Source organism: Buteo buteo, chromosome 9, assembly GCF_964188355.1.
Source record: "Buteo buteo chromosome 9, bButBut1.hap1.1, whole genome shotgun sequence".
Classification (NCBI taxonomy): domain Eukaryota; kingdom Metazoa; phylum Chordata; class Aves; order Accipitriformes; family Accipitridae; genus Buteo; species Buteo buteo.
This window is the reverse complement of record NC_134179.1, coordinates 10,704,084-10,716,333: the sequence shown is the minus strand read 5'-3', so window position 1 is coordinate 10,716,333 and position 12,250 is coordinate 10,704,084. Positions and strand designations below refer to the sequence as shown.

The 12,250-nt window shown below is 38.9% G+C and overlaps 1 protein-coding gene across 12 annotated transcripts in view; it reads left to right on the top strand.

Moving 5' to 3' along the window:
- The first annotated feature begins 227 nt into the window (after positions 1-227).
- RTN4 (reticulon 4) overlaps positions 228-12,250 on the top strand; it is a 74,880-nt gene continuing 62,857 nt past the window's right edge. For 5 of the 12 annotated variants that reach the window (XM_075035359.1, XM_075035349.1, XM_075035350.1 and 2 more), the window contains exon 1: positions 232-467. The gene's annotated coding sequence lies outside the window, so the exon portion shown is untranslated. Of the gene's footprint in view, positions 468-10,671; positions 10,905-12,250 lie in introns of those variants that run through there. The other 7 variants (XM_075035355.1, XM_075035357.1, XM_075035351.1 and 4 more) reach the window with 5 other exon arrangements.

Genomic DNA, 12,250 nt, shown 5'->3' with positions numbered 1-12,250 from the left:
TTGATTGTTTCTTGTGCCCTTGATCCTTGTGACTGTGGACGAACCTGTCTGCTCTCTTGTTCCGAGACTTAGGAACATGTGAATTTTCCCCAAGTTTAGTCTGATCTTTCTCTATCTGGGATGTTGAGCCCTTGGAAAGGACAGAGAAGAATAGCAGCTGCTTGGCTGTGAGAAATCACTTTGGCTGGCAGTTTGTGAAAGAACACTGTCTGTTGACTGGTAGAGATATAAATATTCAGGACCTGATTGACAGTGTGCAGGACATAAGCCCGCTGGGAATAATGAAATTGAGACATGACTTCTTTCCTTCTTTTGTACTCCTTTTGTGAAGGTATGAAGGGTGTCCAGCAACAAGTTTCTTTCCTTCCCCAAGATAAGCTGTTACAGGACAAATCAAACTGAGCGGCAAGGAGTTGTTGGTATTGTTTTCCACTTGGTTTCAACTTCTGCAGACAAAGCTAGAGCTGGTAAGTGCATATGGTTTAGATAGTTTGCTGGACCCTCCCAAAAGTGCTGTCTCTTGCTTCTCCTAGGCTGAAGAGGGGCTGTGTACATGATAGAGAGAACTTTGGTGTTGCCTACATTGGGCCATTTTTTTTGTAGTTCACCTCATTGCCTATCAGTTTGAGGCTTGATGCAAAATGTAATTAATTTCAGTGATGGTGAAGAAGCACCTCTCAGTGACAGTTAGAGGGCTGCATTTAAAAAGCTAATTAATATGATGACATCAGTACTGAGGAGTGTTATTTGCAGTCAAATGTGGCTGAAGAGACCAATGGTTCTACTCCAAGACATAACCATTAAAAAAAAAAAAAAAGCTTTAAATGGCTTTCAAATATGCATAGTCCCAGAACATTTAATTAGGGCCCTTTTTAACTTACCCACTCTTGGATCAGATGAAACCAGTATGATTCTTCAGAAGCACTCATAATAATATCCAGGTGGGATGAATATTAGAGCTAAGGTAAGAAACTGCAATTCTGCTTATCAACAGACCTGAAACTGCATCAGGTGTGAGATTTTTCCCAATAATATAGAATAGGACCTAGATCTATTTATTTGTATTGTGTAGTTGCATGTGAAGCAGAACCATTTAATCTATGTACTTACATTTATGCCCTTTATTTCCCCTTTTCTTTTGGGGCACTTTTGTGTACACAGCAGGAGCGCACCTGAGACGAGCTCCGAAAATTGTTGGGTAATCTGCAGGCAAAAAGCATAGTAGGGGAAATGCATGAAAGGAAACCGACTGACTTTTTGCTTTGATCTTATTGACACATGCTGTTTCTACTTCACATTCTTATGTGTCTGAGAAGCCCTGTCGTCTGCAAACAACAGCTCATGCAGTATAGAGCTGAGCGTGTGCAGAATGTAAAGAGGGAGATATCTGTAGTCAGCCTACAAGAGCTTGCCACATTATTTCCATGCACACAAAAAGTTACTTACTTTTTGGCATCAGATTTACCACCCTGAGAGGCAGCCTTTCTGCAGTTAATGTATTTTATGTCAGGAAGTTTTTCTGAAGACTTGACTCCCATATTCTTAAGTAGTAAATAAAAAGCTAGCGCTAAGTTACAAATTATGCTCCAAAGCATCAGTCAATATTGTATTAAAATTACAGCATGTGGGCTTACTGTTATATTGTATGGTCTTAACCAGGAGCAGCTGACTCAGGGTTACTGAATACCTTTCCATACCCTTGAAAAGACAAGTAGCTTTAGTACTAGATTTAGTAAATTCTTGCAGAATTTCTCTAGTTAATGAATGTTTTACTGAGAATAGAATTTGATCTTGTAGTATCTTTAACATTTTGGTTTCTGTCCACTTTTTATGTCCTGTCATCACTTTATTAACTCTCAGGATGAAAAAAAAAGAGGCTTAGTTGTGAATTCCTTTCTGTGCTCTTCACCAGCATTTATCCAGTTAGGGCCAAGTCTGTCCTTGGATTTTTAGAAGTGTAGCCCTAACTAGGAAATGCTAAGACTGCAGGGTTGCGTCTGAAACAAAAATTTGGTCCCAGTGATGAAATAACAGAACATTTTCTCAGCCAAAAGCTGCTTAGTCAGACAACCTGAGAGTAATGGACTGGCTAGATTTGTATTGCTGCAGTGACACATTGCAAGACTCAAACCAAGAGGGCACAGCTGGCTCAAGATCCCTAATCGAAGATATTCACGGTAATGAAGCGTTGTCAACAGTAAGCTGGTGGTAGGCAGATGGCAGTGCGCAGACTGCTGCGAGGGGTCTCCTCACATTCAAATTCCCCATTATATCTGCAGGGGTCTTCTGTCCTTAATAGGGGACTCGTAGCTGGGCTTAATGGGCTCTGACTAATGACTAAAAAGGAAAAAAAATGAAGAATTAGCTCCTTTGTGATTTTCCTTTCTTTCTTTCACCCATCCTTGACAGGCTGTAAATGGATTTTCTGTAGCTGCTACATTTCACTGGGAAAATCAGGACGGTATCTTTTTAGATGATTAGTCATTATCTATAGGGTTTGTGCTCAGCTCTTGCACTGTAACCATGTGAGACCAAGAGGTAACAAGGAGATCTTTCAGTTACCAAGTGACAATTCCTACTGGGGTGTCTATGGGGAAAAGATTGCCCCAATGCTGTTCATTCCCAAGGCAGTAACAAGACATGGCTAGCCTCATTGCTTGTGACCTACCAGGCTCTGGACACGTAGTTTCTGCAACCATCATGACTACCTGGCTCCTTTTTAAGCAGCTGCATCTGTGACACTCAAACATGCTGCATAAACACCATGGAGAGAGAAAAGATTGCAAACTCTCACATTTTCTACATTGTATTAGCCCACCCTCTGCATTTTTAGGCGGCTTCAGATTTCCAGATATTCATGATCTAGAATCTGTACAACAAATAGCTTTTTAATTGATAAGATTAAGAAATGTACAATTTTAGTTTATCCTTCAGGCTTAGCAAGTCATTCTAACTTCAAGGAAAACTGTGGAGTAAGTTTGCTGATGTCCTATGTTTGCACTCCATTTGCAGAGAGCTTGGCCTATGAGATGTCACAGTGTTTGTAGGAAGGGTCTTGGGTCAATATTTCACTCCTGAAGTCTTGAAAAAAGAATGAGGGAGATTCATGAACTGAGAATGCTTCTGTCTATATAGGAATAAAAAAGAAACCTTTATAATTCAATTAGAAAAAAATGCTGTCCATATGGATAAGTCCTTACTTTGGTGAGGCTGCAAGGCCTGCTATAAGGCAGGAAAGGAAAACCCTTTTAATACAGGCAAGCTTTTTTCAAAGCTGAAGAACCTGAGAAGATGTGGGCTTTTTTCAAAGTATATGGAGTCCCCAGACAGATGCAGCTGTAAACTTCTTCCAAAAGCCCAATATGGTTATGCCACTACACTGTGGTGAAAGAGAGAATGCAGAGATTACTTAACTGGGTTCCTACCAGAGTGTCTATGTGAAGAAATTGCCCCAGTGCTGGTTTTAAAAATGTGCTTTGGCAGGTGAAAATGTGTGAAGGACAATGGGGGATGGAAAAGAGAAATCTACTTTCACAGAAGAGTAAATGTATAGACAATTCAAGCTACAGTTTTTGGCTTAGTACCTCTGAAATATTTGAGAGAACTTTACATGGCATGTTTCTTAGAGCTGAGTGATGTCCTGGTGTGTATGAATTTTTTTTAACAAAAACCATTACATTTGTTAAAAGTCTGTGATAAGCTTATTGTCAGTTTGAAGCTCAATCCAAGGAAATGTGTTTTGTTTTGCAAGGAGGTGACTAACTCTGAGCACACTGCAAGTGAGAGAGAGTTTCCCCTGACCAAAACTTGAAGAGGCACAGCACCAATCAGCTACTTGGATTCTTACAGATGTGTTAAGTTTTAAAAAGGAGCTATTATAGAAAACTTATCTGTGGTTTGCTGGTGTTGCAAAGGCATTACATGGGTTGGTTGAGAAAGAAAAGTCATTTCAGCACTCTGTAGAGCATGACTTAGTATTTTCGGAGCTGATAAAAGCTTCTTATGACTGCTTCTTCCTTGGCTTATGCTTATATATCCTCTTTTGAAAGGATTCAGGTGCTAGTGTTTATCGTTTGAAGACTTCATTGGTCTAAGAACATAAATGTTGGCAGCCTATATAGAATGAGTGATATGTAAATGTTTATGTAGTACAGAGTGATCTTACCTAATCATGACGACACAAGTATTTATAGATTGCACAATGGCTTAAGTTGCCTGCAAAGTAACAAAATCTGTAAATACCTATTGTTTGCAAGTGGCATCCGAGAGCAGTCGCTTTCAATAGGTAGGCTGCACTTGATGGAAAGCATCAAGCAGCTTTGAGCTGTCATTCTTCCCTACCTTCCTTCCCTTTTCCACCAAGCTGTATCTGTATGCACAGAGCAATATGACTTTTCATTATCATCTCTCTTGGCACTGAATAAGAAATCCACAGTCTTAAACAACAAATTCACTTGGTTTAAATAGGTAACACATGGAGATAAATTTGATGTTTGCAAAGGAAGGTAAGCAGTAGATAGAAAATGAATTCTGCTGTTTATGACTCTAGGAGTAAGCCAGAAAGAACAGTAAAGCATGTCATAGTTTAGAATAATGCCTTTTATGTGTCTGTAAGATGGTGAAGTCAAGCTATGAAAAGATGTAATGTCTGTTGAACTCAGTGGAAAGATTCTCTAAGGAGTTGGGGTAGTCTGGAGTCTAAGGCTGGGAGAGAAGGTATGATGTCACCTCAAAGCTCTGTGTCCTCTTTACTAACCAGCAATGAATTTTATTACCATTTCCAAAACAAAAAATTAAAATATGTTTTTGTTTGAAAATCCTAAAAAGATTAGAAAGTGTTTGAAGGAAACAAGCATGGAAAGATGGAAATAGCTATAGAGGAAAAGAGGAAGATGATGTGGACCAGAGGGAACAAAGGCAGGGAGGGTTGAAGTGAGGTCAGAAGTTGCTTTTAGAAAATTTTCATTTTGAGGATTTGAATGTATGATTTTAAAAAAAGAATTTGACTCCTTCTGTGTAAAGAAAAGAAACCAAAAGAAAGCAGAAGTATTTAGTAAGTTGTATTGGGTTTATGTGGCAAGGTTTTGGTAACGGGGGGGGGGGGTACAGGGGTGGCTTCTGTAAGAAGTTGCTGGAAGCTTCCCCTGTGTTCAAGAGAGAGCGAGCCCATACCAGCCAGCTCTAAGACGGACCCGCCGCCGGCCAAGGCCGAGCCAATCAGTGATAGTGGTAATGCCTCTGTGATAACATTTTTAAGAAGGAAAAAAAGTTGGGAGAGTAAGAAACAGCCACCGGAGAGAGGAGTGAGAACATGTAAGAGAAACAACCCTGCAGTCACCAAGGTCAGTGAAGAAGGAGGGGGAGGAGATGCTCCAGGCGCCGGAGCGAAGATTCCCCTGCAGCCCGTGGTGAAGACCCTGGTGAGGCAGGCTGTCCCCCTGCAGCCCAGGAAGGTCCACGGTGGAGCAGATATCCACCTGCAGCCCGTGGAGGACCCCACGCCGGAGCAGGTAGGTTCCCGAAGGAGGCTGTGACCCCGTGGGAACCCCGCGCTGGAGCAGGTTCCTGGCAGGACCTGCGGATCTGCGGAGAGAAGAGCCCGTGGAGCAGGTTTTCTGGCAGGACTTGTGACCCCGTGGGGGACCCACGCTGGAGCAGTGTGCTCCTGAAGGACTGCACACCGTGGAAAGGACCCATGCTGGAGCAGTTCATGAAGAACTGCAGCCCGTGGGAGGGGCCCATGTTGGAGAAGTTCGTGGAGGACTGTCTCCCGTGGGTGGGACCCCACGCTGGAGCAGGGGAAGAGTGTGATGAGCCCTCCCCCTGAGAAGGATGAAGCGGCAGAAAATAACGTGTGATGACCGTAAACCCCATCCCTGTCCCCCTGTGCTGCTGGGGGGGGTTTGGTGGAGAAATCCGGGAGTGAAGTTGTGCCCGGGAAGAAGGGAGGGGTGGGGGGAAGGTGTTCTGAGATTTGGGTTTATTTCTCATTACCTTACTCTGGTTGATTTGTAATAAATTGAGCTAATTTTCCCTAAGCTGAGTCTGTTTTGCCCGTGACGGTAATTAGTGAATGATCTCTCCTGTCCTTATCTCGACCCGCAAGCTTTTTGTTATATTTTTCTCTCCCCTGTCCAGCTGAGGATGGGGGATTGATAGAACGGCTTTGGTGGGCACCTGGCGTCCAGCCAGGGTCAACCCATCACATAAGTCATGGCTAGGGATTAGCTATTGTTCCTTCCCCAAAGGAACTTATCTGGATGTTTTGTTTCATTGCAGGAAGTTGCAAGGCATACTTTGAACTCAGCATTGATGTAGCAAAGAAAGTTTGGGCTAGCAGAGGTGGCTACTTCCTTAGAAAATGTAATGACTCAGCAGTGACAGCAGGAGAAATGACTCCCAGTGAGGATCAGAGTTACTCAGCATCATTGTGTGACTGGGCTAAATCAGTTCCCTGATGCCATTTTCAGATATCTGCTGGTGAAAGCTCAAACTGGAGAAGGCTCTGCTGGGGCTGTCAAAGAGAAAAATGGTTTGTGAGGTAATATATACTATGGCTGACTGAAAGATAGCAACGCATTCCAATTTTGGAGTATTTCTTTTTAAAGCTGTTGTGTGATGTCTACCCAATAACAGTAGAGAAATGCAGAGGCTGTTTCAGGCTCACTTTTCTGGACTTTGCTCTGTTTGCATTTACAGTTAGTAATTCTGCTTCTCCACAAGAAAGAAGCATCTTAACATGGGCAAGCATGAAAATATAGAAAAATCCAGAAGGCAGTTACATTCAGTTGGCCTAAATTACACAGGTTAATTTACATAATTTACGTTTGCTTGTTTATTGTAGCTGAGGATCTGGCCAAAATAAGTACAGTGTGTACCTCAATTGTAATGTACCTTCAATTAACAGAAAATAGGAAACAGTTGTAAATGCTAGTATATCTGGTAAATAACTGAAATAGACTCAATCATTCATTTCTATTTGAACTCCATCTGTAAGAAACAATGGCAGATTTTCTGAATCAGGTATGTAAAATGACTGTGATAGCTTTTGTTCAGCCATGAAATGAGACATTTGAACATGGTAGATCACCCAGCATTTTGATAACATGAAATAATGAAGTGGTAAAATGCTCTTAGTACCCTACTAATTGATTATAATGGAAGTAAATTACCTTGGTTGAAAATTGTTTAATGGACACCTTGAGATAGGTTTCATTTGTTTGGGAGGTTATTGAGAAGTTTATTGTATTCTACAGACAAGAGAATTTTAGTCAAAAACTTAGGGGAAAAGAAAAGCTCATCAGAATCCTTATTAATGTAGCCTTGATGCTGTGTAATAAGGTAGTCCAGTTTGAACTTGAAAACCACATTTCCAGCACTGATACAATTCTGCAGCTTGGATGACTCTAAGAAACTAAGCAAATGTCACCTCTAACCTGTCATGAGATATCTCAACATGGACATTCAATGTAATGCCACAATGCTTGCAAAAAACCCTCAACTAACCAAAAACCAAACCCCCAAAAAACCCAAACCAAAAAAGTTGCCATAACAGCTTACATTAACTGAAGGACTAACTCACTATTGTTAGCTTTTCTGAGTGAAATTTGTGTGTACAACCAATGCTAAAGTAAATGCTCTTTATTAAGAGCTCTCTGCATCAGCTTCCACCATGGGGAGAATTCCAAAGGAAGGAGAATACCCAGTGGGAGCCTTGGAGAGCAGGGAGACTTTCCACGGACTTACTGTCTTTTGATCAGGTTTGTCTATGGGAAAGATATTTCCAGTAGCTTGCAACAGGTTTTCCTCTTTTTCAATGAATGTAAATAATTTATACTTCCAACAGGGAGTCCAGATACAATTTGCTTTCTATTTTTAACCTAAGTCATAATTTTGTTTTGGGGCAGGTTCATTTACATAGACTACATACACAGGCTAAACAAGGAGACAACAGACAGTGCCAAAAGATGAAAGATGAAAGTTCCTGAAAGAAAAATCAGTCTTTTTCAAACAGGCTTTAATTTCATTTTGGAACAAGGAAAGGACAAAATTTATCTACATCTACTAATGGTGAGGGGAGAGAAAGAAAAGTATGATAGATACAGTGCAGAAATGAGCAAGAATAATTTTAGTTATGTGAGTGAAAATATTTTTTTTCAAACAGAAAATACTCAGTTTTAACTGTCTCAGTCTACTCACTGGCTGCTCCCTTCAGTACTTTCACTTTCTATGGCAGTACTTTCACTGATCATTTCTACAGTTGGACACTCCATATTTCTTTTTTCTGTCTAGAGATAAAGACCAAATATCTTACAGTTCAGATGGTTGCTGTCCAGGTTAATAGTGGGAAAGCAATAGTTACTGAATTGTTAATTTTATTTGGTCAGAATTTAGTGAAATAATTGTCTGCTTAGCTCACCACTTGATATTTTTTATGCCTGAAAAATACTTCGAATAGAAGGATTATGTCATGCAGTGTGTATGACTGCTGTGAATCAAGTGCCTATGAAAGGTTTTTACCCACCCATCTTCTGTTCCTCTTTAACATAACAAATACTAAATAAGATCGCATTTGGAAGAGTCTGAAGTTGTGATATCTTTCAATTACACTTAAGTATTCTTAGATTTCCGGTATCATACTAGGGCTAATTCTACAGTCCCTTGGGGCTGTACAGAAATAATGGGAGCAGGCGTTTCAGCAAGTTCTCAGGATTAATTCCTGAAATTCAGGTCTTCTCTTTGGAGCTAATTCTTTATGCACCTAAGTATTACTATTGAGCAAGACAGGCTTACTTCCTTGAGTAAAATTCACATATACTGGTGAGGTTTGTTGAATATTTTTGGCCTCTGTGTAAACATGAAACAATGTAAATTATACTAGGCTGTAAATATTTTTCCTTGCTGTTGCAATCTTGTTGCTTCAATACACAAACAGTAAAATACAATTTAGGGGAAGCTAGAAACTTAATAATAAGATTTATTGAAATATTTACCAGTGCAAAGGCCCAATCTTGATAACCTTGTAATGATGTAAATTAGTGAAGCCTAGTGTAAGTAACTGCTAGATGTGTGAAGCCTGGAAATAAATTGGTTTGCATTTATGAAGTTAGAGGAAATATATTTGGCATAAACTTTTTCATAAAAATTAATACAGATCACTGCCTGACAGCCTGGTTCATCCTGTGTGTACTAAAGACAATTCCAGTGTTTTTGTACTGAGTGTTATCATCTTTTTGGCTGAAGTCTGAAACATTTATACACATGAGTTATTTTATTTATGTCAATACTTTTATTGAACTCATGCATGTAAATATTTTCAGTGTGGAGTCTTGGTCAATGTAAATTCTTCAGAAAAGTGATTGTAATGCCTAATTTTTGGCTCTATTGTAACAGGTATAATAATTTAAATACATATCAGAAAGATATTTATAAAAACTTCAGTGGCAAATACTCTTTCTATAATGTGTTTTCAGAAAGGACATATCACACTAACCATTAAGAAGAAATTTACAGGAGTGTAAAAAACACTGGATTTATGTATGTTGGGAGACAAAATTCAAATTTTTCAGATAATCTTGTCTGTGTAATCATGTGACATGTATTTAGGAAAATGGAGGTGTTTTTTTTTTTACTGACTACATTTGAAAAGACATTTATTGTAAAGGTTGTGGGCCAAATAAAATCTGAGATCAGTGTTTATAATCCTGTTGATTTCAGTTGAATTGCATATGGTAAATCAGGTTTGAGCCACTTGACTATCAACAATTTATTGATTTTTTTACAAAAGATCAAATTTAAGTCTAGTTGTGATCAAGCAAATTTCTATTGAGGTTACAGTCATGCCAACTAATTTCAGACCATGTCAGCCATTGACCCGATTTTTTACATAATAGGATACTTGAAGGAATAGATTTTGGTCTTTCTATGGATGTGTGGGAACACTCAAATGTATTCTTGCTCATTTCTGCACTGTATCTATCATTCTTTTCTTTCTCTCCCCTCACCATTAGTAGATGCAGATAAATTTTGTCCTTTCCTTGTTCCAAAATGAAATTAAAGCCTGTTTGAAAGAGACTGATTTTTCTTTCAGGAACTTTCATCTTTCATCTTCATTGACCAAAAATCTTGGGCCAAGTCTTCCATGTTAGTTAAATATGTCTGGATGAAGTTATAAAGTCAGATTAGTACTTTAAACTGCTGAATAAGTTTCACCAATATAGTAACTGGAATGTGTTTGGTTGCCTAGGATTTCCTGCTACAACATCTGTCTTACGGAAATCTTTCCTAATACAGAGAAAAACTACTGATTCATGTAAGAACACTGATTTTTCTTCTTGAACCGCTGATGTATAGGCATTCAGAGACATGCATCAAGTCTTGTAATTTGTATTTTCTAACTGTGCTATATAGTCTAAAGGGCTTCAGAAGCATCTTTCTGTGCCAGGATGGAGTTCACTTTGCATGCCTTTCTTTATTAAATGTGAGAAGCACACCAGCACTAGAAATGGCTGGCTGATAAGCTGATGCACTTTTTATCTACTTGGAGCCTGACTGACATCTTTGAACACTGTTGTATCTAAACAGCTTGAATATGTGCCCTCATTCCTTAAATACCATCACTTGAACAGCTCTTGTTGCTAAAATAAAAGCAGTGTTGATTCTCTGTTGTGAAAACTCCTACAGACCCTCTGACAAGCGCAAACTAAACCACACCTTCTTTTACTATGATAAAAATGATTGCTTATTTGTAGCAATTACAGTGTACCTGTAGCGGCAATTACAGTGAAGGTATCGCTTGTGGTTTTTATCACATTCACTTTATGTTAACCTGTGACTGTCACAGAAAGCTCTGGCACATGGAATAAGACTAGGAAACAGAACTCAAGAAAAATGATCCCAGAAAGGTAAAGTGGCTGAATAATTTTGTTTTCTTATACTGACAAGTTGTTTGTTAACTACTCCCTAAACTGAGGGAAGATTGGAACTGAGCCAAACTTTCCAGCAAGATGAAAAGAGGGCAGGATCAGCTTTCTCATTTTATGCTGTCTTTTAATGCTCTGAAATAAGCCTTCTGCAATGCAGGCCTGTGTCAGTACTTTGTTAAGTACAACCAGGACTTTAAAAACATAAGCTATACCCTCCATTCAAACACAACTATGTGTTTCTCTGGAAACAATGTTTGTAAGTTTTTTCCCAAGAGGTGATATTTGGAAAAGCTGAACTTTTACTGGGAAGCTGAAGTATGGAGTGGTTAAAAAGAAGCTTAAAATCTTTATGAAAACCATTTTTGTGAGAGGACTGACGTGCAAATCCCCTGCAAAATAAATAAAAAAGAAAAAAAAATCTTATTTTACTGAACATTTTTATTGACTATTGTTTAAGCAGTCTTTTCAGTTGGTTTGAGTTTGGCACTTGAGATAGTATTTTGAAATGCAATTGTGACTACGTATTTGCATACAATTGTTTTGCAGATGCATTTTTTACTATAGATGCAAACTCTGTTACTGGTTATGTTTTGTTACTATTAGCAGTATTGAGGCAAGTGCCATAAAGGCCAAAGGGATCATAGGGCAGAAAGGATATTCAGGTAACTACCGTAACTTTAACATCATCTAGACCTCTCCCCCCAAAAGCTGGCTATAAATTGTTTAAAATTATGTTTTATTTTCAGAATATAATCTAATTTTCTTGAAGTAAAAAGGTTTTTTAATATAACTCCTGCTTGTAGGTCCAGTCCAGCAAATACTTTGCTACTAAGCACAGTTTTGGATACTAGATAGGGCTGGTTGTGCCTACAAAGAGGAGCACACATGCACAAACACTGCAGAATCAAGACCTGTTAGTTGGTATACAAGCAAATGAGAGTGCATGTGGTTTTAGTTATGGACTTGAGGGTCAAAAGAATTAGAAATTGGTGGTGTCCTTGAATTACATATTGCATACAACCATGATTTACGTATTGAAAGTTTTCCTGGATTGAAATAAAGGTAGATTACGTGGATTGATTTATGCTAAAGAGAACTCGCTATTTTTAATCTTTTCATCCAGTAATAAGAATTGCCATCAGGATCAGTGTATGCTTGTCACCTATGTCTTAAAGCTCAGTATTATTTTGTTAAGGGAAGAGTGTGACCAAGAGTAACAACTTTAATTTGTATTTTAATTTATAACAACCAGATATAGCATTTACATAAAATAAAGGACTTCAGTGTAACTTTGGATGCCAAACCTGCATTTGGGGGGGAAAAAA